Source organism: Capra hircus, chromosome 18 (genome assembly GCF_001704415.2).
Source record: "Capra hircus breed San Clemente chromosome 18, ASM170441v1, whole genome shotgun sequence".
NCBI lineage: Eukaryota > Metazoa > Chordata > Mammalia > Artiodactyla > Bovidae > Capra > Capra hircus.
Window position 1 is genome coordinate 27,122,424 of NC_030825.1, and position 26,473 is coordinate 27,148,896.

At 46.7% G+C, this 26,473-nt stretch overlaps 1 long non-coding RNA gene across 1 annotated transcript; it reads left to right on the top strand.

Annotated features, from left to right (window-relative positions):
- LOC102173030 lies at nucleotides 977–9,712 on the top strand. The gene is made up of 3 exons (XR_310686.3): nucleotides 977–1,527; nucleotides 1,762–1,877; nucleotides 9,325–9,712. It is a non-coding gene; the product is annotated as an uncharacterized LOC102173030 (long non-coding RNA).

Genomic DNA, 26,473 nt, shown 5'->3' on the forward strand with positions numbered 1-26,473 from the left:
CCAGAAATGTTTCAGTCCCTGGATCTTTGCTGTCACTTACAAGTAGTCGTAGATATTCCCAAAAAGTGGAATGGTTAGCATTATCATTTTTAATTTTGGGGTAGGCACCACCAACTCCTTTGAGAATATACTGCAAAATAAAAAATCCTCCTCTCCAGAAAAAAAAAAAAAAACCTCTATGCAATGATTTACAGAAATTCAGTTCTGAAAGGAGACTCACAGATACCATATTAAGAAGCCATTGCATAGGGGAACAGAATATATGTAAGAAAACTGCATCTGACTATCACTTCTCTGTGTGTCTATGTACATAGATTTCATCACGATATAGGAAGAAACCAATTTGTTGCACTGACAGTCACAGAAACAGCCAGCGAAGTTCAGTTCAGATTCCAGAAGTCAGATTCCTTATCACGCTCTGCTCACCAGGGCACATACCTCTCACGGCTGCCGTGCTTCTTGACCTCGGCTCCCCGGAACCTGGCTGTGGAGCAGCTGTGCTGGGCCAGGGATGTGCCTCCAAGCAGGCGCAGGGCCTCCGGGCCCCCCAGACGCTGCCTGCAGCTGTCGTCTCGCCTCGGGATGTGAAACCAGACCCTACCCCTGGAAGGCTCCAGAGCTCACACACTCACTTAGGTATTAATATTTTATGCAAGCAGCCAATGAGCACTCGGGTTAACAACAGTCTCTTCAGGAAAACACCATTCAGAGAGAGTACAGACTTTGTCATCTCTCAGTCAGGACTCACGTTGGACTAAAGAGGGACTGCCCTGGTGGTCCAGTGGCTAAGGCTCTGTCCTTCCACTGCAGAGGGTGCAGGTTTGATCCCTGGTCGGGGAACTAGGATCCCACATGCTGGGATATGCAGCCAACAACAATAGCAAAGAAAAAGAAAAGAAAGGGAATCCACTAGAGAAAATCTAAAAGGAAACAGAGCTGGGAGCAGCCTGTGGCTGTCAGAGTCTGGCACCAATGAGTTTGGGGTCTGAGTCTGGGGCCCTCAGAAGCCAGGAGCTCCCCCTTGGGCCCATCCTGGTGTCCAGCTGGCCCTGAGACCGAGGGCCCTGCCCACAGTGAGGACAGAGAAAGAGCTGAAGCCAGAGAGCCAAGGGCCTTGACTGATCGTCTCCCAGGCCGCTCCCCTGACAGAGCTTCATGCAAGATTGTTTCCACAAACCCGAAGCAGAGCCAAAGAGCCACCTGGAGCCTGGCTCTGAAGAGGCACTCAAGACCTGTAATCCCTCCCCTTCTTCTCCCTTTCCTTCAAAGTTCCTGGAGCTCAAAGTCTCTCCAGGCCCTCCTGCTGCCCACACAATCCACTGTGGTTATTATCAGGGTGACAGGCCCCACCCTCCTCTGCCTCCGGTACATGGTCGTTTCCTGAAGTAAAGAAGTCAGCAGCTTGAGTCTCAGCAACGAAGAGGCCATGGATTTAGGGGAAACTCCCCAACACTCCCTGAACGACAAACCTTCCAGTGGGCAATTTGGAGAGGAAGGAACTGAGGACTCTCATTTCCGGAAGCCCATGTAAGTTCTAGAAGGTTCTGTCCTGGGCTATAGCCACTTTGCCGTCTGTGGCTTGCGTGTGGGTGTGTGAGCATGCTTAGTAGTGTCTGATTTTTTTGACTCCCATGGACTGTAGCCTGCCACATTCATCTGTCCATGGAAGTTTCCAGTTGGAATGAGTTGCCATTTCCTTCTCCAAGCAATCTTCCCAACCTAGGGATCGAACCCATGTCTCTTATGTCTCCTGTATTGCAGGCGGATTCTTTACCAACTGTGCCACCTGGGAAGCCCCTTTGCCATCTGTGGCTTGTGTATTGAGAAAAAACATTACCCAACACCAAATGAGCAGTCACTGCAGACCAGGTAGCATTGTAAGTGTTTTTAAATGTGTTCACTTTTATTCCTCCAGCGGCTCCTTGATAGGATTCCAGGATTATTCCACTTGGATCTGTAGCTCAGGTGGCTCTACCCTGGGCCGCACCCCGCCCCCAGGCATGGGCTTTCTCCTGAGTGGCTTCCTGAAGGAAATAGGAGGAGAGAGCAGCTCCAGGACCTCCTGCTCCTCAGGATGGAGCCGTGTGTGTGTGTGTGTGTGTGTGTGTGTGTGTGTGTGTGTGAGGATGGAGCCGTGTTTGTGTGTGTGTGTGTGTCTCAGGATGGAGCCGTGTGTGTGTGTGTGTGTGTGTGTGTGTCTCAGGATGGAGCCGTGTGTGTGTGTGTGTGTCTCAGGATGGAGCCGTGTGTGTGTGTGTATGTGTGTGTGCACGCGCACGCACGCAGCCACCTGTATCACCTTTGCAATTGCCCCGTGAGGTAACATGTGTGTTTACATCCCTTTCTCAAGTGAGCCAGCCAATGTGAAGCAACCTGCCCACTCAGCGGCAGAGCGGGGCTTTGGCCCCAGGCTGGGCCATCAAAGGTCAGGCCCTCGCTGGGCGCTGCCTGTGATGGCCCACATGGGGATGTGGCCCTCACTGGGCGCTGCCTGTGGTGGCCCACATGGGGACGTGGCCCTCGCTGGGCGCTGCCTGTGGTGGCCCACATGGGGACGTGGCCCTCGCTGGGCGCTGCCTGTGGTGGCTCACACGGGGACGTGGCCTTGAGGAAATGGAGCGGCAGCGGGGGGTGGGGAGGGTGGTAAGGGTTGAAGCCTTTGCAACGTGGGCGGCAGGAGCAATGTTTTCAGCAAAGTCTGGTCTGCGTCTTTGCCTAGATGCGCTTGTGATTGTCTCCCTGAGGAGACAGCCCGGGGTGGGGCCTGACGGCTCTGGGCTGGGGTCCGAGCCTGGGTTTCTCATCCCAGCTCTGCCCTGACAGATCCAACCTCTCCACAGGCCTGGGCAGACAGCGGACTCTGCTCACTCTTCTGGCTGATGCTTTGTGAGGCAGACTTCTTTCTAAACCCTCGCCCATACGGGCCTTTGACTATATGCCTCAGAAGCAGCCCGCCCCCAGGGGAACTACTCAGTCCCCCTAACAGCAAGCCCATCACCCCCCAGCAGAGGGCAGTGACAGCAGCCTTCCCAGCTGAGCACTAACTAGATGCCAGGGGCTGGAGGCCACCTCTACACAAGCTGATTGCTATGGACCAAAGCAGATGCTGTCACTACACCCATTTTACAGATGAGGAAACTGAGGTTTAGGAAAGTCAGTAGGTACCGTAAACACAATGCCCAAGGACTATAGTATTTGGTGGGCGGTGGGGGGAATCCATGAAAATATTTTAATACCACTTAAAAGCAGAAGGAAAAAAAACTCAGGATGAAGAAAATGGTTTTACACATAACAAAATATTTATCTTTAATGCCAACATTGTGGTAAATATATTTTTAGAGTTTTCTTTTCAAAGAAAAATAGAAAGGGCTCCCCAAAGGCAAAAGTGCTGAGAGCGTTTCTGAAACTTATCATGCTAAAACTTGAACCTAGATCCATCCCCTCTGAAGGTCAGAGCTGTCAAAGAACTTCGCGGCCTCTCCCCTGGTGTCAAAGGAACAGCACCACCCAGGAATTCCCTGGTAGTCCAGTGGTTAGGACTTGACCCTTTCACTGCCAGGGCCTGGGGTTCGATCCCCAGTCAGGGAATTAAGATCCTGGTGTAGCCAAAAAAAGAAAAGGAACAGCACCAGGGTCTTCCTGGGAACTGCAGTAGGCACCTGTCCCTGAGAACAAAATGGGCACTCGGCCTCTGTGCTCACGCTTCCTGCCACTATCGCTGGTGGGCAGGCCACCCGGGCTGTATTCCTGGCCTCCAAGAAGCCACTGGAGCAGAGAAATCATAGTTCAGAGGCCAGCTGGTTCATGGGGAGAAACTAAGGAAAAATGTGAGCCCGTGGAGGTGCCCACCTGGGAGAAGCAGGAGAATGAAAAAGATCATTCAGAAAAACACTCCCTCTTTCCTCCTCACCTGAAGAAAAGAATAGCTAGATATCCTGGACTGTAGGAATTCTGTGTTTGATAAACTCACTACAGCCCGGGTGGACAGAGAGCCCTGTGGAGTCACACATGCCTGGATTTGGGTCCACAGTCTGTCCTTTAATTTACTGTGTGATCTTAAGAAAGTTACTTTACTTCTCTGATTTTGTTTTCCCTTCTGAAGAGTGGAATAATAACAACACCCCTTCCTCTACACATACACCTCCAATAGGGTTGGTGTGAGAATTGGTGGAAATAAAATGCTTTCTATAAAATAGACATTTCAACTAGCAAAAGACAGAAGAATACTCATTTGTTTGGGAAAGAAAAAAAAATTGATCCCAACATCCCTAGAGTCTGGGGTAAGTGCGGTGCTGTGTACTTGCCCGAGCTGTGATCAATTTGGAGAAGCCACTGAAACCACCATAACTGGGGACACAACATGAGGTTGGCCTCCTTGTCCCTCCAATAACCTCACCCATGAAAGGGGAGTGTCATCTCCGATGAAGGCGTCACCGGAGCAGGGAATTCATCAGCCTGGTGACTTTCGCCACATTTGAGCCTCGCAAGCCCAGGATTACACAACCGCAGGCAGAAACCGTGAAATTAGAACAGAGGCATGAATAATGAGCAGACCCAGGGTTCCCTCAAGGTGAGCAGCGCTGTTGCCTAGCAGGTGAGCCTGTCTTACACGAAGGCTCAGGGCTATAGTTAGAACCACAGCTGTTCACGACAGGGAGGCTGAACCCTGCTAATCCAACACCGAGCTTCTCAAGGTTCCAGAAACCCTTGGCAGGAGGCAGCCCCCTCCCACAAAGCAGCACTTCTCAAGTGCACTGCACGCACAAATCACCTGGGATGTTAGATGCAGCTTAAGATTCAGTGGTGGCTCAGTGGTAATAAATCTGCCAGGAGGCTCAGGAGATGCAGGTTCGATCTCTGGGTTGGGAAGATCCCATGGGGGAAGGCATGGCAACCCACTCCAGTATTCTTGCCTGGAGAATCCCATGGACAGAGGAGCCTGGCAGGCATACAGTCCATGGGATCGCAAAGAAACATGACTGAGCACGCATGCATGCATACATTAAGATTCCATGGGGCTTCAGATCCTGCATCTCTGACAAGCTCCTAGGTGATGCTGATGCGATTGCTAGGGTGAGGACCTAGTCATTCCTCTGGTCCCATCAACACTTGAGGCTGCGCTCCACCAGGTAGACCAGGGCCCTGAGCAGTTTGCACTCCAGAATTTGGGATTCAAAGAGCCAGTAGCATTACCATAAGTGAGATCCCTCACAATTTCTTTATGGGGGGGATGGGGTACAAAATGAATTAAATGTAAGCATCTGTGGCAGCATAATTTATGAAAAGTTAATTTTGTTTTCTCCCAGCATACCCACTCCCTTTTCAGGCAGGTAGCAAGACCTTGTGCTCTCTTGTCACTGGGATTTTAAAGGACAGCTAATTGCAGCCATATGATGCTTTCCTTTTAAAAACAGAAGGCTCCAATAAAGCCGAATCCTCTGCCATTACCCCTTCTCCTAACTCCTCCCTGCTTAGAACTCCCCTGCTTATGTTTATGGAAAAGATTTTTGCAGAATCATCTTGGACTGTCTTTTTTCTTTGATAAAAATATCAGCCCAAGGACCCATGATCGGGGAGGGGACTGTGGCTCCCTCTTCCCATCTTACGTGAGATTGGTAGCAGGAATAGTGAAGCTTGGGGGTTGTCAGCCTCCCCATCAGCTCCACCAGGACCCCCTCTCCTAACTCTTGAACACAGACACTTAGCCATGATACTCTGGGGATGAGGGTCCGAGCACTCTGGGCCTTGCTCACCAGTGGGGACAAGCCTGGCACTGGGGAGCTGGACTGTGCAACCACTGAGGCACCCATACAGGATTGACCTCAAAGAGGTGCTTCCAGCCACGTCCTGGGCTCCTGGCTCCAAGCATGTTCCATACGGAAATAGCCCCCAGGGATCCCCCTTTAGGACCCAAAGACCAGGACACCCCTGGTGTCAGCATCAGAAACCAGAACAGCAATGGGCAGGGGCCTTCCCCCCACCTTTGGTTGAGTTTGCCTCTATGATGACACTTGGGAGGAGAAGAGGCCTTAACATCATTGAAAAGGGATTTGAGGCCACCCCCCTGCTCCCCAGGGGAGCCTGGAAATAGCACCAGAGCGAATCAATAGCAAGTGTTAAAGCAGTGCCATACCCACTGCATATACTTAGTTTAATGATATTCAGTATTTAGGAAAGCATTTACCATTTTACTTTTAAAGTAATACATGTATGGTGGTTTAGGCACACATGATCAAATACATTGTTTGATTAAAAATCACTAAAGGTTACCATCTGCTAAAATAATCTTAGTGCTGTTTCTTAGTGGAGCTCTCCTCATTTCAACTCTCCCAGGCCTAGGGAACATCAGTTCGTTCCCGAGTAACCTGTGTTCCTTTACGTTTTTTAAGCAATTAAAAAAAAAATCGCAAAGGTTATACACATTCTACAGTTCATTTATTATTCAGTAAAATATTCACCTTGAATTTTTTTCTTTTAAGTGTTCAAATTTTGAAATTTCTGTAAAAGAAAAATACCTGCAATGGCATCTTTTGGTGTCTCTACCTCACTCCCTTCAGCAGAAGCAGCAGTTATTTAGCGATGCTCAGGCTTTCTCTCTCCCTGCAGCCCAGTCCTTCCCCAAGGAAGTAGATCTAGGAAATGGTGGTAGATACCTGCCTCTGATAGTGAAGTTCAGGAGGGTTAAAAAAAGAACAACCACCAGAAACTTCCTTCTTTGGCTTTCCTCTCTGCTCAGACTGGATTCCTGCAGGGCCTCTCCACCCTCTGAGTAAGACCGGAGATTCATTCCCTCTTTTTTTTCAGGCACGGTCATGGGAGAAAGACTGCCTGTGCCCCACAAGGCACTTCAGCCCTTGAGATATTTGAGTTGGTGAGAGGAGATTTTATCATCGGGAAATTTTGGCATCAGGGAAAAAATAAACCTTTCAAAAACAAAATTTTAAAATTACTAAATCAAATCAAATCATTTATCAAGAGGGAGGAAAAAAATGAATGTTTGCTTATTGCATTCCACTGGCTCTGAAAGAAGAAGCTGGAATATATTCTAAAAAACAGCAAAGACACACATATGGAAAGTTTAAGCACACATCTTCCAGTGATGACAACTGGACCGTGCACTTTTCCTTTGTGGATTTCTGGAAGTGATCGGCATGAATAGAATATGGGCCTAACCTAATGGGTCCTTGTTGGTTGTTTAGTCCCTCAGTTGTGTCTGACTCTTTTGAGACCCCATGGACTGTAGCCCACCAGGCTCCTCTGTCCACGGGATTCTCCAGGCAAGAATACTAGAGTGGGTTGTTGTTCTCTTCTCCAGGAGATATTCTGGACCCAGGGATTGAACCCATGTCTCCTGCGTTGGCAGGCAGATTCTTTACCACTGCGTCACCAGGGAAGCCCGTTGGGTCCTTACTCCATGCCAACAATTTCTATGGCATTTCATTTAATTATCAGAACAGCCCCATGAGGTAGCACTCCTTTTGTCAGCCCCATTTCACAGACAAACAGAGGGATTAAGCAACTAACTCAGGGTTTCGTAGCTAATAAAACTTGATCCAATCCAGGCATCTGTCTCCAGGCCCTTGCTCCTCCTCCAGCCTAAGCTGGACTCCACAGTGAAGCTGAGCCATGACCAGCATGCAGGTCACTCTTCAGGCGAGTGCAAAGGTTGCAGGCATTTTCTTGTTAGTCTTTATAAGGCTGCCCTCCTCTCCCCTCCCCTCGTAGGGCTAAGAGCATTATGTTTTCTTGATCAAGAGCTAAAACCGCCTGCTCAAGGAGTTGAAGAGCTCATGCAAGGTCAAAAAGGAAATTTTAACAGGAGAGTCTTTCTGGTGTCAGACTGAAATTCTCTCTCTTTGAGCTACCCCCAAAAGTCACAAAGAGAACACAGGAATGTGCCCGCTTGCTCCAAAATAATTTTCCTGGCTTTTACCTCAGCCCTTTAAAATGTATCATATGCTCTGTTACAAACCATTGTGAACAGTGTGTGAATACTAGTGAGTGTGTGAGCATGAGTGTGCGGTGTGTTGACAGAGTGACAGAGATGGGGAAAGAGGCAACAACTGAGGAATTCAATCAACCCAATGGGAGAAAAATAATCACAACACTGCAAATGTAGCTGCAAACATGAGATCGGGTTGCCATAGCAACCATTTAATTGACATTTTCATTTTCCCAGCATTTGTTCTGGGCAGGTGTGGGCAGATACGTGTCCTCGGGGATATATGAGGAGGAGGGTGAGCCCATTTGCCACTGTCAGCGTTCACAACTGGGGACGGGTACTGCCCCCCAGGTAAGACCCTTGGAATGGGGGTCTCGGACAGTCAGTGCACAGAGCATCAACGCCACTCACAGCATCATTATTGTGTAACAGAGGTGGAGATGATGATGTTTCCAAACTTCATCACTGCAAGATGGGACAACGGGGCTCAGGCTGAGGGTCATTCAGAGCGGCCATGGCAGAGCCCGGCTCACACACAGGTCCACTGACTCTTGGTGGCTGTTCCATACTGGCTTGCTGAACCAGGGTCAAGTAGGAAGGGGGTTTGGTGGGGAATGAGGCAAGGCGGCAGCACAGCACAACTTAACTCCACCCACAGAGCACGGTCATTTTTTCTCTTCTCGAAGAGCAGCAGTTTTCTGCACTAAGCCATGCATGGCCAGCGAATCTGCCTCCAGAGGACGAAGAGCAGAGAAATGGGAGCTGGGGGTGGGGGCGGCAGCATCCCCAAGCTCAGCGATTGAGAATGGGATTAAACTCCCATGTACTTGGGAACAGCCTATGTTTTAGCTACAAACCTCCTCCAAGCAGCCTCAAGATTCTGAACTCCCGTGCTTTGCAAGCTGCACAGCAATCCTAGAGACAGCCCTGGCTGGGTCCTCGAAGCCCCGACGCGTACAGAATACTAAACACACCCTGAGTTCCTGATGCAGCCACCTGGTTACAGCCCTGCCCCAGCTTGTCTGCAGCAATTTCTCTGAAAGGCGAGGCTTCATGCGTGTTTGTTACCAAGCACCCATAGACAAGACGGTGTTCTGAAAGCACCGCGCCGCGTGGGAAAATATGAGCTGTCAGCCCATCATTTGGCAGGGGCAGGAAAGTCTTTGGGTGAAAAATACTGCTTTTATGATTTCCCTGAGAGGAAAGAACCAGCTGAAATTGCCATGCGCTAGAGCTTCCGTTTTCCAGAAAGCAAAATGCCTTCAAGAAGCCCATCAAGGTTGTACTGTAGCATAGCTTTGCTTCATCCATTTCTTCCCAGGTTTTGTATTGTCATGTTGGCTTCCTGAACCATTCCTGATTTTTATTTTTTATTTTTTTAGGCTCCACCGTGCAGCATGCAGGATCTGAATTCTCGACCGGGGGTGGGCGTGGGGGGTTGAATTTCTGTCCCTGGCATTGGGAGCTCAGAGTCTTAACTCCTGGACCTCCAGGGAAGTCCCACTCCTGCATCTTACAGTGACCACAAGTTTTGCATCTCTGTGTGTGAAAACCAAACAACGAAAAGGCACCGCTGCAGGAGATGCACTAAACTCTGAATGGTGACTTGGCTAAAGATTATTTTTAATTGTCTCTGTAACTGAAAGGCTAAAAAGAAATCCTATATATTGGAGACCTCCCCCATGGTAATTCTCTTCATTGCATTTTAAATTCCATTGAAATTTATTTGTAAGCACTTCTTGTGACTTAAAATATAGGCATTTTGGCTAACAATATTATCATTATTCTTATGGGCTGCACTCACAGCATGTGGGATCTTAATTCCCTAACCAGGGATCAAACTGGTGCCCCCTGCAGTGGAAGCATGGAGTCCCATGCCACTGGGCCACCAGAGAACTCCCTGGCTAAAGCTAATTTGGCTTTGTGCTCAAATGTAATCAGGTGTATTTACCCAAACTTTGATCTAGGTTTTGGATTTTTTTTCTGGATGCATGTAAGAATTAAAGATTTTAAAATTTAAAAAAATAAAAAATAAATAAATAATAAAAAATAAAAAAAAATAAAATTCCAAAATACTTAAGCCACACATATTTTTCAGTTTGACAATTTCTCCACTATTTTAAGCACTATTTTTTATCACCATATTTTTGCCATTGACAATGCCACTCTGCTAACAGACTTCTCAAGTTGACCCTTCCAACTAAGTTGTCCCCTCTCTTCTCCTGTTCTCCCCCTACCTGTCCCAGTAAATGGCCCCAGTTTCTCCAGTCAAAATCCTAAAGCGAGTCCTTTCATTCTTCAAACACTTACTCCAGCCATTAGCAAGCCCAGCGGGCTCTACCCGAAAGGCAGTGTCAAACCATCTCCCGTACCCTCATCCGGGGGCCAAGAATGCCATCTCACCAGGCTCTCCATATGCCCCTCCACAGCCAGAGGGACCTAGTAAAAGTAGAACCTACAGCATTCAGTTTATCCAGTCTTGCATTTAACAAATATCTGCACACCTCTGGGCCAGCACTGTTCTAGCACTTTCTAGACCTTGCTAGACATTGCATCCTCATCAGAAAGAGGATAACCAACAAAATTAAAGAGGGAAATGAAGAGTGTGTTTAGAGCTGTGGACAAAAAATAACAACAGGGTGGGAGGACATAGAGTGTGGTGACTGGCTGAATTCATTCCAGTCCTTTAAACAGAGGGCTGCAATTTTACATAGGATGGTCAGGGAAATCTCACGGAAAGGGGAATATGAGACTGGAAGGAGGTGGGAGAGCCATCCATACCACACCTGGGAGAAGTTAGAACCCTTCAAGGGTTCCCTATTACACCCAAATAGAACCCCAGTCCCTTAGAAATTTAGCTCTGGCTGTGCTGGCTCTTTGTTGCTGAGCACAGACTTTCTCCAGTGGCAGGCAGTGTGGTCTGCTCTGTGCAGGCTTCACACTGCAGCGGTTCCTCTTCGGGCTCAGAAGCTGTGGTGCCCGGGCTTAGTTGCCCATGGCAGGTGGAATCCTCCCAGACCAGAGATTGAACCTGTGTTCCCTGCATTGGCAGGCAGATTCTTTACCACTGGACCACAAAGGAAGTCCTGCCCTCTGTTCTTCAGCCACCACTTCTCGGGTCTGTCTCCATGCCTGCCAGGCGCTGCCCTATTTCAGAGTCTTTCTTCTGGGTGTTCCCCTGTCTGGGACACCCCATCTACCACTCCACACATACTTCCTTCCCCTTTCCCCTTCTCTTAAGACTGGTTTCTGTCCATCCTTAGGTCTTAAGGATGTCACTTCCTCCAAGAGGCCTTCTCTGACCACCCCCAGCCCCCCACCACTCACCCTCTTGCTATCTTCTATTCTCATCATGGTTCTTATCAATGTCTGAAATCATCTTGTTTCCTGTCTGCCTCCCCTACCAGGAATGCCAGCTCCAAGACAGAGAATCAGGTCAGCCTGTTTACGGCCTGGAATGGGCCCTGGTACTGAGCAAACATTCAATACATATTTATCGAGTGAAGAAATCAATCAGTCAAGTGAAGCTAGATAACGAACTTGTAAATAACTAATGTGATTCAGGGCAGCAAATCGAGAATCACCCAAAACGAATCAACTCTCATCCCAGACTCCACCATTTTATCAGCAATAAGAACAAACAGCAATAGCAATAAACAATAAAACAGTTAAACAATAATTCAACAATTCAATTTCATAATTCAGTTCCATAAGACAGTTCAACAATACTAAAAACGTGAACCTTTATTGAATTCCTTCACCTCTACCATTTTTTTTTAATCCTCATGACAACCCAGTGAGAGATGGATAGCCTATTATTCCCATCTTAGTAAGTCCAAAAACTGAGGTTTAGGGGATGTTTTGTGACTTGTCCAAGGTCACTCAGCTAGTATGGGGCAGAATCAGCATCCTATCACCAGGTCACACAATGGTACTCAAATTCCTCTAAGTATCACGCAGCATCTACTGTGTGCAAGGAACTATGAGAATTTCAAAGGCTAATTATCTCACAGGCAAATTGAGATGTCTTAAATAAAAGAATTTTTTCAGCTAATTCTAAACTACTTGAAAGAGATCCAACTATACTATAGAAAGAATGCGAATACCACATATTGAGCATTTACTGTCCACAAGGCCCTGGGTGATGCCCTTGGCATGCATTACCTCATTACTATGTATTATCACCCTACTTACAGACGAGAAAACTGAAGCCAGAGCAATTAAGTGGCTTGCTCAAGGTCCCATGACCAGGAAGTGTTGGAACTGGGTTACTGAACTCAGACAGGGAAAATCTAGTACTCTATGGGTTAGATCTGGTCCATTACTAGAACTTCTGAGAATATAGAAGATACTACTGCTGCTGCTGCTGCTAAGTCGCTTCAGTCGTGTCCGACTCTGTGAGACCCCATAGACGGCAGCCCACTAGGCTCCCCCGTCCCTGGGATTCTCCAGGCAAGAATACAGGGAGTGGCTTGCCATTTCCTTCTCTAATGTATGAAAGTGAAAAGCGAAAGTGAAGTTGCTCAGTAGTACTGAACTCTTAGCGACCCCATGGACTGCAGCCTATCAGGCTCCTCCATCCATGGGATTTTCCAGGCAAGAGTACTGGAATGGGTTGCCATTGCCTTCTCCATAGAAGATACTAGAAATGTCTAAATCTGGCCACCGTCAGACATGTTTGCAGGACTTGAAGGAAAACATTCATATATTCCATATTTGGAGATGGTTCTTTCCTTTATCTAAAAGCAATATGAGCCCCTGGGCAAGGTCTTGTCCCTCAGCTCCTTACCTGTAAGCCATGGCTCACCATTGCCAGCATGCCTCCTAGGGAGGGGGCTTGGAGTTTGGCAAGGACAGCTCCTTTGGAAGTGCAAGGGCCAGGCCAGTAGCCCCCGCGACAGCCCAGGGCCTCCTTCTGGCCTGTGCTAGGGTCTCTCTCCCATCGCCCTCTCTGCAGGGCCCAGCTGTTGGAGCCCAGTCTTAGCAGGGCTGGAACCATGAACATGATGGCCCTGGTCCGGCTCACTCTGTCAGGCTGTGGAAGCAGAACCTTCCAGACTGGAGATTGCAACAGCCTGTGCCAGGAAAGTTCTGCCAGGCAGCAGCTTCGGTGTGGAACAAGGGAGGCGTTCAGTCTTTAGCCAAGCAATTAAAAGCCTTTGAGGACAGGATCTTCAGCTTCCAGGGGGATGACCCAGGCTGTAAGCAGAGGTCTTAAAATATCACCTGTTGAGTTTTCTACCCAGCGCATCTCCTCTGCGGTCCATTCGGTCTTGAAAAGACTTAGAATTCTAGAGCAGGGGAGCAAAAATAAAGTAACTTAGGCTCCCAACATTCAAGTGGGAACGCAGGATGTCCAGAACTGAACCCTAGTTTTCATCTTTTCAAAATCCTGCTTCATTCCCCAGTCTTCCCAGCCCAGCTAAGAACAATCACCTTCTTCCAGGGACCGAAGTGGAAACTGCAAGCGTCCTGGACTTTCATTCTCTTTCACACCCCATCGCCTCTCAGTTACAGCTCCTAGCAGTCCCACCTTCAAATATCATCCAGAACCTGACCGTTTCTCCCCACTTCTACTGCGCCCGCCATCTCTGTCTGAGCTCCTGCAAGGCTCTGATTGGTCTCCCAGCTCCAACCCTTAACCTGTTATTGTCACTCCTCAACTCGACAGCAGAGCTATTGGCCATGTTAAAATTAAAGTCGAATCTCATTACCTCCTGCTCAGAGTCTCCAGTGGCTCTCATAAAGCTCCAAGAGAAAGCAAGACCTCTCTGCCCCAAGTCCTCACGACTCCCCAGTCCTCCAACTTGCTTCTGAAATCCGCCAGGCACCCCCAGGGCCTTTGTACGAGCCTGATGCCTTTCCTCTGCCTGATACTCTTTCCCCACGGAAATTATCCACCTAGCTTCCTCCCTCCCTGCTTTCCCGTCTTCTCAGATGTCTTCTCCTCAAGGAGGCTCACCCTGACCTTATTGAAGGTGAGTCCCTTGTCTTCCACCTCTGCCCCCAGCTCTCCTTATGCGCTCTGATTTTCCTTCGTTCTTTCATAGCACTAACACTCCTGAGCCACTAAATGGTGCACTTCTGTGTTGTGCCTGTTGCTCATGATATATTTTCCTCTGTGACAGGGGTCCCCAGCCTCTGGGATCTAATGCCTGATGATCTGAGGTGGAGCTCAATAAACGTAATGCTCTTGAAATCATTCCCACCCCTGGTCTGTAGAAAAATTGTCTTCCACGAAACCAGTCCCTCGTGCCAAAAAGGTTGGGGACTGCTGCTCTGTGAGACAAAGTCCTACCAGGTGAAGCTCTTTCTCTGTTTTATTTGCTAGCATATCTTGGGCAGTTGGACTGAGCCTGGCATGTGGAAGGTCAGTAAAGATTTGTGAAATGAAGGGGAGGCCCTACAAAGCACAGAATCCTGCCAAACAAAGATGAGAGAGAAGAGAGGAAATATTTTGGACTTTCTGCCCCCTGGGGAGACAAGATCGGAAGAGGAAATCGGGGCGGGGCCAGAAAGACCATGCCAGCATCTCCCATAGCCACTCATAAACCTGTGCCCACCCCGACTCCAACAGAGAGGGCAGGCCCTTGACCTCTAAGGGCTGGGTAGTGGAAGACCTCCACCCCCTGGGTCCTCAGCTGCTCTGAGAACACCATGACCCCGAAATCAGGCAGGGAGAAGCAGGGAGAGCTGTAGGAAGCCTCTTTTCCTACCTGTGGCCTCCCAGCTGTCTCCAATCTGGTGGTGGACTCTTCGCGGCACTCAGTTTTCTAAGTAAAGGTATCAATTGCTGAAGAAAGCAAAGGGCTAAGAGCGATGTTAAAAGACGTGGCCTCTCTGCAGATGCTGGCGTGCCGAGTCCTGCTGGGACACCTGCCACCCAGGCCAAGAGAGGATGGCACTGCTCCCCCCACACAAGTACAAATTCAGTCCATCCTTGGCCCCGACTCCTCCACGAGTCTGGTCACAGCCTGTCCTCCCTCCTCTCTCTCTCCCTCTCCATCTGGGTGTTAACAAGAAAAGCAGATTAGAACTGTCACTTCCACGACTGGTTCAGAGCTGCACCACCGGTCCGCATGCGTTCCATTCCAACAGGTCCAATTTCCTTCCTCAATCAAACACTCAGGTATTGGGTTTTGAGAAACTTTCTACTTGTTTGGATTTTGTGAGCTTGACTATGACCTGGGGTCAGTAACTCTTTTATGAACAAAATATAGAAAAGGCCAATAGAAAGGAGTTTGGTTTCCTTTGTGATTGCAGATGGAGTCCGTGCACGTCAAGTACATACAGGGCTGCCCAATTTTTATTATAATCAGGGGAGGTGAGTCCTGTAAGGGGATTTGCAAATAGTGTGGGTGAAAAAGAGAAGATTCTTTTTCATCATTTTATTGTTTAAAAGTGCATACTTTCCTTTTTAGTAAGTCCTGATGCTAGACGAGTCCTTTATGAAACAATTTTTAAATACTCTGAAAAATTATATTTGGGGCATCTTTGTTGTTAATTAAAAAATAAATCGGAAGCCAAAGTTTCATCATCGTTGTTTTATATAGAATGTCCTGAAATAGCCATGTGTTTAAAGGCGTCTACTTAAGCTATAAGCTCATTTTATCCACATGGGTGTTCATGGGTTATTATGATGCCCTTGGGAAGTAAGAGGTGTCCCGGAGTGATTGTTATTTAGTCATTGTTTTCTTTAGCATGAAGCTGAAGATGAACAGGCGTGATTTAACTGGGAAGGAGGACCACACAGAGAGCTGAAATTCAGGACCAGCGTTAAGATGCCTCACGAATCTCATTTTCAGTTCTGCATACCGACCACTAAAGCGTCTCTAAACAGAAGCCCAAGGAATGACCACATAGTGTGTTTAACAAAGACTTATCACAGCTTAGGACTCTGCCTGTGATACACTCAGCCAGCCTTAAAGAAAAACTGCAGAGGTTTACACTTTTTCAAGGTGTTTCTGTAAAGAAGAAAAACCCAAGAATTTAGATTCCCTGGAAGCAGCGACCTTAAACTTTGTTTTGTTTTCAACACGGAAAATAATCACATAAAATTAAACTTTTTGAGAATGTTTCTATGATGATTTAATTTCAACATTTTCCTCCCTTCATTGAAGCGCTAACTCTAGAATCTGAATAATATTCTCCCCTTAGATGTAATGATCAGTAACCCACTTTTTAAGGGCTTTTTATTAAGCAGACAAGGGCTTCGCTGGTGGCTCAGCATTAAAGAATAATCTACGTGCAATGCAGGAGACTCAGGTTCAATCCCTGGGATGGGAAAATCCCCTGGAGAAGGAAATGGCAACTCACTCCAGTATTCTTGCCTGGAAAATCCCATGGACAGAGGAGCCTGGCAGGCTATAGTCCATGGGGTTGAGAAGAGTAGGACATGACTTATGACTAAACAAACACATAATAAGCAGACAATAATAGTATCAAGTGATCAGGTGGTACAAGAGATTAGCAGAGAAGTTAGCAAGAAGCTTTAGAAGGTTATGTACCTGGAGCTCCATTATCAGAAATTGGGCTGCACGGTTGAAAGCAAAACCCGTTAGCCAATGAAGACATTTAATCATAGCAGTTTCTATAATGGGTGATCTTGGTAGAAAGGGTAAGTTGTAAATAAGCACATCAGATACCTAGTTTTCATGCATTCATTTATTCCCGAAAGACCAGTTTAATTGTGATGAATTACCTTGTAGATAATAACAATAGGATTTACACACACCAAATCAATTGAGATCAACCACTGTGTGTGTGTATCTGTGAAAGCATTTACTTTGCTGATCCTGAGAGAATTATCTTAAAGCTCCGACCCAGGAGGCTAGAGGGCTGCAGTCTATGGGGTCACAGTAGAGTCTGACACGACTTAGCAACTAAACATCAGCAACTTAGCCAAGTGCTTATTTGATGCACAGTGGAACTTCCCCCAAGAATCTGAAAGTCAGTGTAGTCTTTTAAACTACAGGGCTAGCATCCTGTTTTTTGGGAAGGGAAGGACATAAACCCACTGCTTCTAGAATAGTTGTTGAATAGAGGTGCTTAGGATGAGTGTTTGATGTTCTTCACAGCATGATGCTAAGATTCCAAGGATTTCCAGTGATTCACTCTTGTTTGTAATGGGAAATTTTTGAAGGAGGAATCTTTATTCAGGGAGAGAGAAGCTACTTTTCTTCTGCCTCTTAATAGTGGAAATCTCTGACTAACAAACACACTGAAAATCCCTGGACAAACCTGAGATCTATGACTCCTTAAAGAGTCTTAGCAACTACGCTGTATTGCTTACTCTTAGCAACTGCATGCTGGGCATATAGCAGGAGACGTTCCATCTAGAAACTCCTGTGCTTCAGGAGTGGAAACTTTCCTGTGTTATTTCTTTGCCATTTTCCTCCCCTCCATTTTCCTTGGTTCTCCCTAGAATTCCTTTGGCTCAGTTTTTTGTTTCTTAATTTCTGATTGGTTCTACCATTCTTTTTTATTTTTCATCTGTCTTTTTGCTCTAGCTCCTGAGAAATTTCCTCAACTTTATCTTCCAACTCACCTACTGATCCCCCCACACACATTATATTTTTAATTCCCCAGAAGTTTTTATTGTTCTTTTGAACATTCACTTTTAAATAACATTTCAAGAGTACATTTGCATCTCATCTCTCTGGGATTATTAATTATAGGATTTCTTTCCCTCTTTTCTGATGCCTGGACTGTCTTCTCTCTCCTATCTCCTGCTTGTTTTATTGTGGCATCTACTTTTGAGTTAGACTTCCTGTGAGATTATCCTTGACTTAATATTTAAGAATAAAGCACTACAAAGTCCAGGAAACTGCTGTGTGGGAAGAGCTCGTGATTGGAGGGCTTCCTGTAGAAGGCTGAAGTGGGGACCTTTCATTGGAAGGCTTTCATTGTCAGTTTCATTAGGTCCTTTCTCTTGAGATGATTAATTTCCCTGGAAATGAATAATCCTGTCTCCTGCCTAGGTTGGATAATAGTGCCAATATTCTGAGACCTAAGACAGGAATGAACGCCAGGCGCCTCATTGTTCAGAGTCAGACTCTCACTTGATCCCCAAACCCTCACCAGCCCACTCCTCGGTGCCAGGTGTTTCCAAGTCCAGATTCCTGGACACCTTTTGGCCTGCCATTGTTTCCTCTTCTATTATCTTCATCCTCGTGGGTTTTTCCTTTTAAAATCCCTTAGTACAGTCATTTCACTTGGGTTCAGGAAGGGATGAAAATAAATGCACACGCTCTCACCTCCAGGCCTAATTAGAAGTCCTACCCATTCATCTTTCACTTCAAGAGGTTTAATGCAAAGCACATTCACAGTCGGATCAATAGTTGTTCTCTGAGCTCCAGTGAGCCCAACTGGGGGAGAGTAAAGAAAACCATATGGTGCAAAGATTTCTACATTCCACGGAGGCGGTGGAATGTCACATCACAGGTGGCCAAGACTGTGGTCTGAGCAGCTGGCACTTCCCAGCGGACACGCAGGACAATGTTCACAGCGGAGTGGAGGGCAGAGAGGTGCCGTGTGATCAAAAGAACCCTTTTCTCCAGGTGAAATATTTTCAGGCTCAGGGAGTAGAAAGACTAGTCAGTAATGTGTTTAGACCATCAAAGAGTGAGGACAAGCTTCTGGGTACGATGCTGGCAGGGTGGGCCTCCTCAGGACAGCCTACGCCTGAGAGTTCCACTGTTCTTTCCTGTAGCAGCTCCTTCCCACTCTTCAGCTCAAGCGCCCCCCTCTCAGAGAGGACTCCCTTAACTGCTCTGTTTAAACTAAGTACGTATTCAGGCTTCCCTAGTGGTTCAGTGGTTAAGAATCCACCTGCCAATGCAGAGGGCATGGGTTCGATCCTTGGTTAGGAAGACCCCTCTGCTGCGGAGCAAATAAGCCCAGGAGCCACAATTACTGAAGCTCGAGCACCCTAGAGCCCTGCTCCGCAACAAGAGAAGCCGCCACAATGAGAAGCCGGAGTACCGCACGTAGAGAGTAGCCACCTGCTCTCCACAACTAGAGAAAAGCCCGCCTGTAGCAGTGAAGACCCAGCACACCAAAAAGAAATAATAATTATAAATAAACTAAGCATGCGTTCAGTGTACACATGAGTAATGAAGCGAGCTACAGTTTCCGAGTTGCAGTTTCCTCCTTTGTAATGAGGAGGGTCAACACTCTCTGCAGACCTGCCCAGAGCCCCAGCACACGTGGACAGAGTGAGGCCTGGGGGTGAGAAGGGAGCCAAAGAGGCGAGCGGAGCAGAGATTCTTGGCAGGGGAAGACCCCGGAGGATTAGAGACAAAATATAAAAACACCTGGCACGGGGTAAGCCTTCAGTAAATGGGAGCTTTTACTGCCTCTTAAAGACAACCCCAGACTTGGAAACCTATGTAAACAAAACAAAGAAATGATCACGTGCTTCGGACTTCTAAAGGATCCTCATTCTACCCCGGACTTGGCTCTCTACTCACAGCCCCCCTCCCCAGGCATATTTGAAATAGGATTCAGTTCACAGGACTTTTCAAATTTTGGACGCCAAGAGTTCTTAATAGTAATAATAAACTTATGAGTGCTTGAATGGGACAAAAGGGAAATAGGGTGATTCTGGACTGGGAAATTCTTAAAAAGACAAAACCCTCCAGGGGCAAGGGGCAACTCAGGGCCTGCTCAGAGAAGCCCCTACCCCCGCCCCAAATTGTGCCATGCCTACTACAAGGAAAGGCACAGCTCCCCAGCAAGCAGCCCACTTCAGGCTGCTCAGGAGAGAGAGAAAATGCCCTCAGCCACCATCAACGGTAGCAGCTGGAAGAAAAGTGCTGTGGTGAAAAGAACTTGGACAAATAAAAGGGAAACATCAGAGGCATGACCCAGAAGAGGAGGAGCATGGTGGTGAGGAGGCGAGGTCTGTTTCTTCCTAGTTCTAATTATTCGGTGCTGAAGGAGGGGCATGGGGAGGTGTGCTCATAATCCCATTAAATCTGGTGGGGGGAGGGGTTGCTCTACAGGAGGATCCTCTGTGTATCAACTTGGAACACCCTTGAATTGCATTCTAAAAATAATTTCAGAAATGTTATCCAAGTAATATGTGTGGTTAATTAAAGCTTCTTCAATGCTTCATAAGCAGTTCAAGCACCAGAGTCGTCACAACCCTCTAAGGATATCGATGACAGACGCAGTCACTGTTTTTCAAAGAAAACACGGAGGTCAGTCCCACTCCTGACATCTGCCTTCCAGCCCCACGCCACCCCCACCCCGCACGCACGGCTCTGGGACACCAGCCACCGGCCTTCCTTGCCTCGGGGCTTCCACGCAGCTGCCAGGGTGCTCTTTCTGGAAAGCACATTTGCCCACACCATTCTCTGAGCTCTACTCCTTCCTGGGCCGTCCCACCAGATTGAGCAAATCCCTGAGCTCGACACTTCAGATGAAGCCTTCAGACACCGGTCCCCTCCTTCCAGGATTACCAGCTGTCCCCTCGCCCTGTGCCCTCTGGCATCAGCCACAGCAGCTGCTTCCACAGCCTCTCCTCCTTCACCCATGCTCTCCTCTCTCTGGAAGCCTTTCCTTCCATTTCTCAGCCTCCATGACCCTATGTGTCCTCCAGCCTCTGACACTATCTCACTGAAGTGAAGTCGCTCAGTTGTGTCCAACTCTTTGCGACCCCATGGACTGTAGCCCACCATGCTCCTCTGTGCATGGGATTTTCCACTGGAGTGGGTTGCCATTTCCTTCTCCAGAGGATCTTCCCAACCCAGGGATCGAACCCAGGTCTCCCGCATTGTAAGCAAGATGCTTTACCATCTGAGCCACCAGGGAAGTCCCTTTAAATTCCTCATGCAGGTGATGGTGAATTCCTGCAAGTGATCAGACTGTATTGTCATCACCACTATTAGCATATCTGATTTAGGTTGTGACTTTTTTAATTTTTTTCTGTTTCTGTATTCCCTAGGAGAATGCGAGTTCGTAAAATCCTTATCTGATTTATTGGTTTTTAATTATTCCCAGCGCCAGGCTCTGTGCAAAGCAAAAAGTAAGCATCTGATAGCTGTTTCTTGGATGAACAAATGAATGAATGAATGAATGGTACCTGGTCAATGGTACCCTGCAGCTGCCAGAGTGCTCCTTCTGGAAAGCAGATCTGATCATCACCCCCTGAGCTATGTCCCTTCCCGGGCGCCTCCTCAGGTGATGAGCTTATAGAGGGAGCTAGCAATAAACAGGAAGGGCAGACAAGGGGGCAAGGGAGGAAGAGAGGAGAGGAAATGGAGAGGGAGGGGAGGAGGAGGAGAATAGGAAGACGCCTGTGTGACTTGGACAAATTACTCATTTTCACTGAGTTTCGGTTTCCTCATTTGTATAATAAAAGGGAAGTGCTGGCCAGATTACCTTTGAAGGGATCTTCCAGCTATCAAGTTCCAGCCCTCTGGACTCCCAACTAGTCCTGAGTCTCTGGCAGCGATAACCCAGGTTTTAGCGCCATCTAGTGGTGAACACAGCAGCAGTGAGGAGAAAGGCAGAGGGACTCACTCGGTCGTGTCCGACTCTTTGTGAGGCCCCTGTCGACGGTAGCCCACCAGGTTCCTTTTCCATGGAATTTTCCAGGCAAGAATACTGGAGCGGGTTGCCGTTTCCTGCTCCAGGAGATCTTCTCTACCCAGGGCTTGAAGCCGCGGCTCCTGCGGCTCCTGCTTTGGCAGGTATGGATTCTTTACCACCGAGCCACCTCAAAATTATTTTATGAGGCAGCAAGAAATGAGATCAAGTGAAAGTCGCTCAGTCATGTCTGGCTGTTTGTGATCCCGTGGACTACACAGTCCATGGAATTCTCCAGGCCAGAATACTGGAGTGGGTAGCCAGCCTTGTCTCCAGGGGATCTTCCCAACCCGGGGGTCGAACCCAGGTCCCCCACATTGCAGGAGGGTTCTTTACCAGCTGAACCACCAGGGAAGTTCAAGAATATTGGAGTGAGTAGCCTATCCTTTTGCCAGGGGATCTTCCCGACCCAGGAATCGAACTGGGGTTTCCTGCATTGCAGGCGGGTTCTTTACCAGCTGAGCTATCAGGGAAGGGTATTAACCAGGGAATTCCATTAACCTGGTAATGGAATAATTAATTAACCTCAGAAAATATATGAAGCAGCCAATTAGGAGGTCTGAAATGAAGACAGCAACAAAACAGTCCCTGTGTACTCCGGTTTTCTTTTTTAAAATCAATTTACTGCTTGCTATCCTGATTAAATCTTTACCTTGGGAGGAAACATACTTTTGAAGCACCTGTGGTGTGGAACTCTAATACCTCAATTAACCACATGCTAAATATTTAATTTAAACTGTACTTGTTTCAAATTTCTTTTTTTTTACCTTCATTGAAGTGTGATAAGAAATGTTAAAAATTTAAATATTGCCAGTTAACACTGTAGAAAATATTAGGGACAATTCTGAGCGAGGTAGCAGAATAGCAAACTCCAGGGTCTAAATGATGCTCATGTGTAGGTTACAATAAAATATACTGACCTAAAATTTTTATCAACCTGGTATTTGATTTCTAAATTACTTTCTAGTGGCCACAAATCAGAATCAACCAACCAACTTGAACTAATACATACTTTTTTTTTAATTGAACATATATTGAAGAATGACACTGAATTTTTGCTATAATCTGTCCCCAGAGCTATGCTCCTGAAATGACTTTCTGGGCAAAGCAAACATTTAAAAGCGTAGGTATTTTATAGACACTTAAGTATATAAGGGCCTTTGAGTGGGAAGGAAACAAATTGGTCCTACATTTAAACCGTCTCTAAAAGGGAGATCCCACTGCAGTGTGTAATTATATTTGCAAGTAATAATAACCTATATCTGCAGAGCACATTATTTTATAAGCCTGTTCTTACTCACCCTACCTTACTGTGGTCTGATAGACTCTTGCTAACTGTTGATGAACACAATACACCGGCAGGAATCATTTTTGTGTAACCCCAGAAATGCATATAGTGTGACGCTGAAACGGAGCCATTCCGCATTGACTATATTTTCCAACCAAAACTCAGGCTGCTTGTATTTGTTTTTAACTCTTTATTTTATATTGGAGTATAGCTGGTTAACAATGCTGTGATAGATTCCGGTGGGCCACAAAGGGACTCAGCCATACATACACATGTATCCATTCTCCCCCAGACTCCCCTCCCATCCAGGCTGCCACATAACATTGAGCAGAGTTCTCTGTGCTGTACAAAGGCCACTTGTACTGACAAGAAGGTATGTGCCCATGGAGATGGAGGTGAAACTGGAACTGCCAATACGTATCACCTGCAGACTATTGCTTCCTTGAAAAATTTAAAATATAGAAGTGTTCGAAACGATAGAAGCTACAGAAGCAAAGTTGGGCAGTCTCTTTATGACTAGAATCAGAATCCAAGTCTCACAGACAGCTTTGAAGGAAGGAATGACTCTGGGTATTATTAATAACAACATGAAAGAATGTAGCGAGTTATGGATGATGGATTTATGAGGCAGGTCTGTGCCTGACTTCTATATTTTATCTGCCATTACATATATGCCTTAACCTGTAAGCTTAAAGATGTACCTTGTTTATGCCTGACATAGTTACATAAAGGAGGGTATGTTTTGTTTGGATAGGTTCAATTTATTTGACAAAGTCCAAGAGAGTTTCAAACACACAGAGTTAAAAAACAAACTTGCCAGAAACAAGATGCTAATAATTAGCATTTTTAAATGCCAATAATGCTTAAATGCTTCCCAGGTGGCTCAGTGGTAAAGAATCCTCCTGCCAATGCAGGAGATAGGGGGCAGGGAGTTCAATCCCTGGGTTGGGAAGATCCCCAGGAGAAGGAAATGACAACCCACTCCAGTATTCTTGCCTGGAGAATCCCATGGACAGAGGAATCTGGCAGGCTGTAGTCCATGGGGTCGCTAAGAGTTGAACTCAACTGAGCAACTGAGCGCGCACACACACACACACACACACACACACACACACACACAATGCCTAAATAGGTAGCCAAAACACTTGGGGAGAAGGCCCGCTAGCCCAGTGCAAAGTCATCAGTTCCATAGTCAAAGCCAAACAAGGAAAACGGATTTAAAGTATATTAGGTGATTGCAAACAACCACCTTCCTGAATAGGGCTTCCCTGGTGACTCAGTGGGTAAAGAATCCGCCTGCAATACAGGAGACCTGGAGTCGATCCCTGGGTTGGGAAGATCCCTTGGAAGAAGGCATGGCAATCCCCTCCAGTAACCTTGCCTGGAAAATCCCTATGGACAGAGGAGCCTAGCGGGCTACAGTCCATGGGGTCGCAAAGAGCCGGACACGACTGAATGACTAAACACACACACCCCTTCTGAACTGGCATCCATTGAAATGTAAATATTTCTCATTCTCCCCCTCCCCATTATTTTCCATCCTGAAATTCCATTTGGAAATCGTATACCCATAGATGTCACAGTCATTGCCTCTTCTTCGTTGATAAGGATGCTCTGCTTAGAGGTTTTTATAAGTGTTATTTTTCCTGTAATGAATCCTCAGCAATTCAAGCCTGTCTTTTCAGCTTGCTGCATGTAAGTGTCCCTTGATTAATGGACCTGTCACCTCCACGAACTGATATCCAACAACAAAGGCTCAGCTGAAAAACATCATTTCTTTTCCTGGTTACCCAAGCACTTCTGGTTCCAAGCTTTGTGCATATAACATATGTCCCCAGTATTTCATTCTGGGTTCTGTTAATAATAAGGAAAGTTACATTCACACAGATAATTGAATTGTTTAATTCAATAGAAATAATTTATTTTCTTCAAATTATGTGCTTCATATGATGGAGGTTTATTTCCCCCTTTCTGTTTTTTCACTACCATCAACTGAACTGTGACCTAGCCATTTAAATCAATGTATGAAAGAAAGTGTGCTCAGTCGTGTCCGACTCTTTGTGACCCCATGGACTGTAGCCTACCAGGCTTCTCTGTCCATGGGATTTTCCAGGCAACAGTACCAGAGTGGTTTGCCATTTCCTTCTCCAGGGGATCTTCCCGACCCAGGGATCGAACCCAGGTCTCCCACATTGTAGACAGATGCTTTACCGCCTGAACCACCAGGGAAGCACAAATCAATGTATAGGTCAATATAAACATTTTTTTTGCTTGATTCCCTCTGGAGATAAAAACTTGCAAGAATAGAATTGTTTGGGGTGGGGAGAAAGTAAGTCTGTAAATAAAAATATTTTGCTTTAGTAACAAAGGCATCAGTTCAGTTTAGTTACCCAGTCATGTCTGACTCTTTGCGATTCCATGGACTGCAGCACACCAGGCTTTCCTGTCCTTCGCCAGCTCCCGGAGCTTGATCAAACTCATGTCCATCGAGTTGGTGATGCCATCCAACCATCTCATCCTCTGTTGTCCCCTTCTCCTGCCTTCAATCTTTCCCAGCATCTGGGTCTTTTCCAATGAGTCAGTACTTCGCATCAGGTGGCCAAAGTATTGAAGCTTCAGCTTCAGCATCAGTCCTTCCAATGAATATTCAGAACTGATTTCCTTTAGGATTGATTGGTTTGATCTCCTTGCTGTCCAAGGGACTCTCAAGAATCTTCTCCAACACCACAGTTTAAAAGCATCAGTTCTTCGGCGCTCAGCTTTCTTTATAGTCCAACTGTCACATACATACTGACTACTGGAAAAACCATAGCCTTGACTGTTCAGACCTTTGTGGATAAAGTAAAGCAAAGGCACAGACTCAGTTAAAAGTGAAGGCTGGGGACTTTCCCCATGGCCCAGTGGTTAAGCCTCTACGTTTCCACTGCAGAGGGCCCAGGTTCAGTCCCTGGCCAGGAAATGAAAGTCCCACATACTGCTGGATGCAGCCAAAAAGAAAAAAATAGAAAAAAAATTAAAAAAAAAAAGTGAAGGCTGTATGCTTAGCCCATTTTGCTTGTGCTTTTATGTTGTCAGATCCCATTTCAGTGGAAGAATCAGAACTCTCAGATTATAAACAACCAGAATTATGGGCTACACCAAGCTTCTAGGTAGACAACATTCCTGAAAAATTACATAATTTGGGTGGTAAGATAGATATCAAGAGGATTACCAAGACGAGTGGCCCCAAAGTTATAAACCAATGGACTACCTCAAAAAATGTATTTCATGATGTGAATGAAAAAAGGAAAGGACAGAATGCCATGCTGAGGTTCAACTGCAAGTAGGAAAAATAAAAACTACTTTCAATGCCTGGGGGGTGGAGGGAATATATATAAAACGCAGGCCTCAAAGAAAACAAGGACCGGAGTATAGGTTCATGCACATATCATTTCTGTAGCCATAAAACCCTAAAACGTTTTCTAATAATAAGAAAGGAGGACTTCCCTGGTGGTTTAGTGGTTAAGAATCTGCCTTGCAATGTAGGGGATGCAGGTTTGATCCCTGGTCAGGAAACTAAGATCCCACATGCCAAGGAGCAACTAAGCCCACGGTCTACAACTAGAATCCTCCCATCTCAACAAACGATCCGGCACGACGCAACAGATTCC